Source organism: Physeter macrocephalus, chromosome 9 (assembly GCF_002837175.3).
Source record: "Physeter macrocephalus isolate SW-GA chromosome 9, ASM283717v5, whole genome shotgun sequence".
Classification (NCBI taxonomy): Eukaryota; Metazoa; Chordata; class Mammalia; order Artiodactyla; family Physeteridae; genus Physeter; species Physeter macrocephalus.
This window is the reverse complement of record NC_041222.1, coordinates 31483995-31490900: the sequence shown is the minus strand read 5'-3', so window position 1 is coordinate 31490900 and position 6906 is coordinate 31483995. Positions and strand designations below refer to the sequence as shown.

Here is a 6906-nt window from a genome sequence, read left to right as displayed (position 1 = left end):
GAAAGATTAAGTAAAACTGCTTTTGTTCACAGATACATGATTCTCTATCTAGAAAATACCAAAGAATTAACAACAACAATGACAACAACAAAGCCTCCAGGAGCTAATAACCAATTATAGCAAAGTTGCAGGAGGAGAAGCAGGAGGAGGAGGAGGAGGGGTAGGCGGAGGAGAAAGAAGAAGAGAAGAGGAAGAAAGGAGAAGGAGAACATAGAGGACTGACACTATTCAACTTTAAGACTTAATATGATGCTACAGTAATCAAGATAATGTGGCACTGGTGGAAGAATAGATAAATAGATCAATGTGAGCTTCCCTGGTGGCACAGTGGTTGAGAGTCCACCTGCCGATGCAGGGGACACGGGTTCGTGCCCCTGTCTGGGAGGATCCCACATGCCGTGAAGCGGCTGGGCCCATGAGCCATGGCCGCTGAGCCTGTGCGTTTGGAGCCTGTGCTCCGCAACGGGAGAGGCCAGATCAATGTAACACAGTGAAGAGCCCCAAAATAGATGCACCTACATAGAGTCAATTGATCTTTGCCAAAGGAACGAAAACAATTCAGTAGAGAAAAGATAAAAAGATACTCTTTCCAAAAAATGGTGCTAGAAGAGTTGTACACCCATATGTTAAAAAAAAAAATCTAAACACAGAGCTTAGATCTTTCACTAATTTCATCTTTCATAATTAACTCAAAATGGATCATAGAACTAAATTTAAAGTGCAAAACTGTAAACTCTACAACTACTAGGAGAAAATATAGGAAAAAAAATCTAGGTGACCTTGATTTTGGCAATGAGATTTTAGATGCAGCCTCACAAGTACAATCCATGAAAGGAAAAAATTGAAAGGTTGGAATTTATTAAAATACAAACTTCTGCTCTATGAAAGACAATATTTGCAAAATATGTATCTGATAAAGGACTTGTAACCAAAGTATACAAAGAATTCTTACAACTCAGCAATAAGGAATCAAACAACCCCATCAAAAATGGACAGAAGACCTGAATAGACACCTAAACCCAAAAGATATACATATAGCAAATAAGCATATGAAAAGATGCTAGACATGATGTGTCATTAGGAATTGCAAATTAAAACAACAATAAGATACCACTACACTCCTACTAGATGGCTAAAATCCAAAACACTGACAATATCCAATGTTTGCAAGGATGTGGAGCCATAAGAGCTCTCATTCATTGCTGGTGGGAATGCAAAATGGTACAGCTGCTTTGCAAAGTTTGGCAGTTTTGTAATAGGGAAGAACATTTTGTATTCTATCACAAGTTAATCACTAAAGGGACGTTGCCTATAAGCTTAAATTATACACAATGGCCCATCTCTGGGAACTCTACTTTCCCAGTAATGAGCATTAAGCTAAAATACCTTTGTTTAGCTCACAGGAAACATCCTACCAGGCCCACCTGTGAATGACTGCAGGGAGGAAGAAATTAACACATCCCCTCCAGAGGCTGTTGGGAATCAGGAAGTGTCTGACTTTACTCCCTCCCCTTTTAGTATAAAAGGGGCCTGAATTCTAACTCAGGCAAGATGGTTCTTTGGGGGCATGAGCCCACCATCTTCCTGGTTAGCCGGCTTTCCGAATAGAATAAAGTCATTATTCCTTGCCTCAACAATTCGTCTCTCAATTATTGGCCTGTCATGCGGCGGCAAGCAGTACTAGTTTAGACTCTGTAACAGTTTCTTCCAAACCTAAGCATATTTTTACCATATGATCCAGCAATCGTAGTCCTAGGTATTTACCTAGTTGATTTCAAAACAAAAACCTATTTATATCAGTTTTATTCATAATCACTAAAAACTGGGAGCAACCAAGATGTCCTTCAGTAGATAAAATGAATCAACAAACTGAAACATCCATATAATGGAATATTACTCGGTGATTAAAATAAGAGAACTATCAAGCCACTAAGAGATGTTGAGGAACCTTAAACACACATTGCTAAATGAAGGAAGATGGTCCCAAAAGGCAATATACTATCTGATTCCAACTATATAACATTCTTGAAAAGGAAAAACTATAGAGATAATAAAATTGCCAGGGGCTCAGGATGAGGATGGGGGATAAACAGGTGAAGCACTGGGAACTTCTAGGGCAGTATTCTGGATAATACTGTAATGGTGAATACACGACATTATGCATTTGTGAAAACACACAGAACTATACAACACAAAGACTGAACCTTAATATAAACTATTGACTTCAGTTAATAATAGTGAAGCAGTCTTATATCATTAATTGTAAAAACTGTATCACATACTAATACCAGATGTTCATAATTGTGAAAACTATGTGAGTGTTGGACGAGCAGGTGGTGTATGGAAATTCCATTATCTGCTCATTTGTTCTGTAAATTTAAAACCGCTCTAAAAACAGTTCATTAATTAAAAAACAAGATTAGCATGTTGTAAGTATGGAAAAGAAAATTAGAGAACCATTAAGAATAAAAGCCAGGAGGTCAATTAGAAAGCTACTAAGGATAAGTTAGAGAATGATGATGCTGGTTTAAAGTAAGGTAAGAGTGATGAGAATGAAGTGAAATTTAAAATTCAAAATACCGTGAGGAGGAGGACAGGGGAGACAGAGAGAAAGAAAGACATGTTTATAAAAGGGTGGGTGGGAATAGGTGACAGATAAGAGGAGAGAAGTCGATCCCTCAAATTTCTGGCTTGACAAAAAAAAAAAAATCTTCAGCAATCGTCAACACACCACTATTGTACTAGACAGAAATATCCATGGGTGTTACAGAGATTCATCTTGCTAAGAATCAATAAACACTGCTAGTAATCTTGCTAAAAGGAACAGACGAGAATTATTTTAAAGTTTTCTATGGAATTTCAAAGGCTTATAGAGACAATATTCTATCATGATGGTGGAAGATCCCTAATATAAGAACCATGTCTACATGATTTTCCTTTGTAGTCAGGCCTTATGAAACATGGACTTTGATCATTCTACTCATGATGGATATGGTAGAATTAATTGCTGTTGACCACACGGGCAGTTTTTAAAACACTGGTGTATCTGTTTAGCAATGGTAAAATAGACAGTTACCTGTGATTTCAAGATGGGAGACTCTGTGGTGTAAGCTGTGGGGCAGCAGCAACATCTCCTTCAACTCCACGTCTCTGCCTTTGCTCACACCCCTGTTGTCAAAACCTGTGATAAATGGAGGAGTAAAGATTTACTGGTATGTTTTCCTGTCATGTTAGACAAGATATACAGAAATGGATGCTTGAAATAGTCATTAATAAGACATGAGTTGTCAGCATTGTATAGCAGGGCAGGCTAAATCCATTATGATTAAGGGCTCTCATCTTCAAGGTAATTTGCACTAAAAAGGTAGGCAAACAGCCAAAAGCCCATAACTGTACTTCCACCTGAAGGACTTGGAAGGAAAAGAGAAGAGAACACTATGTTTCAGGGTCTTGGTTTGCAGGAGATGCCTAGTGTGTGTGTGTGTGTGTGTGTGTGTGTGTGTGTGTGTGTGTGTGTGTGTGTGTGTGTGTGTGTGTGTACACACGTATGCCTGCATGAAAAGTTTTTTAAAAAGCCACGGAACAGTTCTATTTGTGCACCTTGATATGAACTTATGTGATATTCACTAAGAAGAGAGTTAAATTCAACAAATACTTTTGGCCTAGTGTGAGGAATCCACAGAAATAGAAACATGATATATTTTACTTGATGACATTTATTTGAAGGTTTTGTTGATCATACAAGCCATTTTGGACATTTACTTGGCTCAGCTTAATCTAAATCTCATAAAAGAGATTTCCTGTAAAAGTCAAATTTATTCATTTTTGTGGTCAGATTTCTCAACCAGTTAGGACTGCATTCATCTACATGTAAAAAAAAACCCCTATTCTAATATGGTCTCATTTTGTTCACCAAACAAGAAGTCCAGAGATAGTAGCCCCAGGCTGCTCAGCAGTTTCTTTAGACCAATAATGCCCACACAACCTCTCTGTCTGCTCCATCGTCCTTATTTTGTTGCTTGCCTCTTCCTACTTTTTGACTCAGGATTATAAGGTGTTTCAGTCGCAAATTCACATTCTAGGGGAAAAATAGACAAAGGCACAGAAATAATGCATGCCAGCTCAAACTGTCTTTTTAAAAATTTTGAAACAGGACAGCAATAGCACTTCCAGCATCCCAATCCAACTGACTTCTGCTTACATCTCACTGACTAAGGCTGGGTCACACGACTACCCATAGCTGCAAGGCAGCTGCAAAATTAGTTTTTTTCTAATATGGGCACACTGCTGTTCCAAGCAAACTTACAGTCTTGGTAGCAAGTATTAAGGCTGAGGATATTTATTGGATAGACACTAAGCCAGACTTAAAACACTCTTTCCACTCTAAACACTACTAGTCACCTTTTTCTCACTTTCACATTTTGAAAGTATTCATATCATCTTCGCCTTTCTACAGACAGTGATACCTCAGGAATAACTGTTTTCTTGTCTGGTTACTTTGGCAAAAAACAGAGAACTATTCTTTCAGATAGGAAACAGTAGTTCTCAAAAGTAACCAAAAATTTCTATGATTAGGTTATAGCCAAATACAATAGAAAACTAATTCTAATAGAGCCCAACACAGTATTCTACATGTTATGATTTGGCACAAATGTATGCACTTTCTTTAGTAATATCACTGCATCCCAGAGACTTGTAGAAAATCTGGGGTGCCCACAGCCACAATCAATGTGATATCCTAGACTGTCTCACTTGTTTGCTGGAGTGGGTAGGCTCTAATACTAATTTTTTTAAGAAACTGGGTCTCATGTGTAGCATACTTTTTGACAGATGTTTTTCAACTACACTTACTTATCCTATTTTTAGATGTCTTATAATGCAAACATAACTCTTTCTCAGCATAGGTAGGAAATACGTCTCACAGACTCCTCTACTGATTTCAAACCTATTCCTCAGCTCCAGGCTCCACATGTATACTGCTGTAAATCCAAGTTAACAAAAGGACTGGTTATGCATTCTGGTTATGAATTCTTTCCCTTTCTTTCCTTCCTCCTTTCTTTCCTTCCGCCTTTCCTTTCCTTCTTCCTTCCTCCTTCTAGAGTATCTGATATGAAAAAGCATGAAAGAATTTTGAAGAATTCTTGGAAAATGGAATTATATGTGTCACGTTGACAGTGCCAGAATTCTAGTCGTAATTTGTAAAGTTCACTCAGAGATTTCATAATCATTCACATTTAATTTTTAATTGTGGCAATTTCTGAAAGGCAATTTATACAAACCTAGACACTGTTAAAGAGAGAGGTAATTAGGATAAAAAGACTTGATGATACCAACAAGACAGCATTTAAACCTGAAAAAGATACAAACTTCCTGTATTCTGATTCAAGAACTCAATTCCATAAGAATGAAATATGTTAAAACAATCATGCTTCGCCATATTCCAAATTAACTAAGCACTGACTCAGCAAAAGTCAGGAACATAACAGGTTTTGCTGGTAAAAAGAATTTAAAAATTCAGTACTCACCTAAATCAGTTGACAGGCTCCCTTTACCTACATTGATTAGATCACATTTAAACGCAAAATAAAGTGTTTAATTCTGGGATCTGGACAAATACATAGAGTCCAGAGTATGGTCAAAATAATAGGGGCCAGGGAACCACAGCATACAAGAAAACTAAAACTGTTTAAAGAGCTGAGAATTTTTAACATGAAGAGGAATAACACTGAGTTGGGAGGGTAGGGAAGTGTAGAGGAAGTGGTTCAGGGTAGACAAATAGAAACAAAATATTCATGGGGGGAAAAAAAAGGCTTTTTTTTCCCCAAAGCAAATGATGATGCTCCCCGCTTAAATCCTCATTGGCTTCCCATTGTATTGTATTCCTAAAAACATCTGGCCCTGCAACCACTGCACCCTCATCTTATGCCACTGGTTTTTTATGCCTACTTTTGTGCAGATTTGATGGCTTCCACTGGATCTCTGGCAGGCCAAACCATTCCTGATGACGTTCTTTTTATTTTTTTCATCTTTATTGGAGTATAATTGCTTTACAATGTTGTGTTAGTTCCTACTGTACAACAAAGTGAATCAGCTATATGTATTCATATATCCCCATATCCCCTCCCTCTTGAGACTCCCTCCCACCCTCCCTCTCCCCCCCTCTAGGTGGTCACAAAGCACTGAGCTTATCTCCCTGTGCTATGCAGCAGCTTAAGAGAGGAATGTGACAACCACTTTCTCTAAAGCAGTATTCCATTTCCCTGGGGCACTTTTGATGCACTACCTGGTTAATGTCTTTCCCTCTCAGTATTATCTTCTTTATTTGCTTGTTGACTCATTTTTTCATTGCCTCTACACTAGAACATGTTTAATGAGGGAAGAGAACGCTTAATTTTCATTCACAAGTGCGTTCCTGGGATCTAGAAAGGTGTTTGGTGCAGAGAAGTTGCCCACCAAATAATTATCAGTTTAATCAATTATACCAGAAGGTAGAATTTGTTTCAAAAAAGAAAATTACAAGGCAGTGGATTTTATTTTAATTTGAGGAAGAACAGGATAATCATCCGTGAAAGCAAAACTGCAGTTGTCTCTCATGAACGTGTTGAAGCCCAGCCTGACAGCTGACCAAAGATAACTGTTTTAGAAGCAAGTTGGAAAGAAGTTAGAAAACTAAACAAGCTGATCTCATACATTATTTCCACAATATGATTCTATGATACAAAACAAATCAACTACGCTGTGAGTTCCTTGAAAGGAGAGATTTTTATGCTCCCAGTGAAATACCCGGATCAAATTTTTTTTTTTTTTTTTTTTTTTTTTTTTTTTTTTTGCGGTACGCGGGCCTCTCACTGTTGTGGCCTCTCCCGTTGCAGAGCACAGGCTCCGGACGCGCAGGCTCAACGGCCA

The 6906-nt window shown here is 38.0% G+C and overlaps 1 long non-coding RNA gene across 1 annotated transcript in view; it reads right to left on the bottom strand.

Moving 5' to 3' along the window:
• Positions 1-3097: 3097 nt before the first annotated feature.
• The window catches only part of LOC129392413 (uncharacterized), a 291648-nt gene continuing 287839 nt past the window's right edge, over positions 3098-6906 (bottom strand). Inside the window, exon 4 of the long non-coding RNA XR_008618213.1 lies at positions 3098-3181. This is a non-coding gene — a long non-coding RNA (uncharacterized lncRNA). The remainder of the gene's footprint in view (positions 3182-6906) is intronic.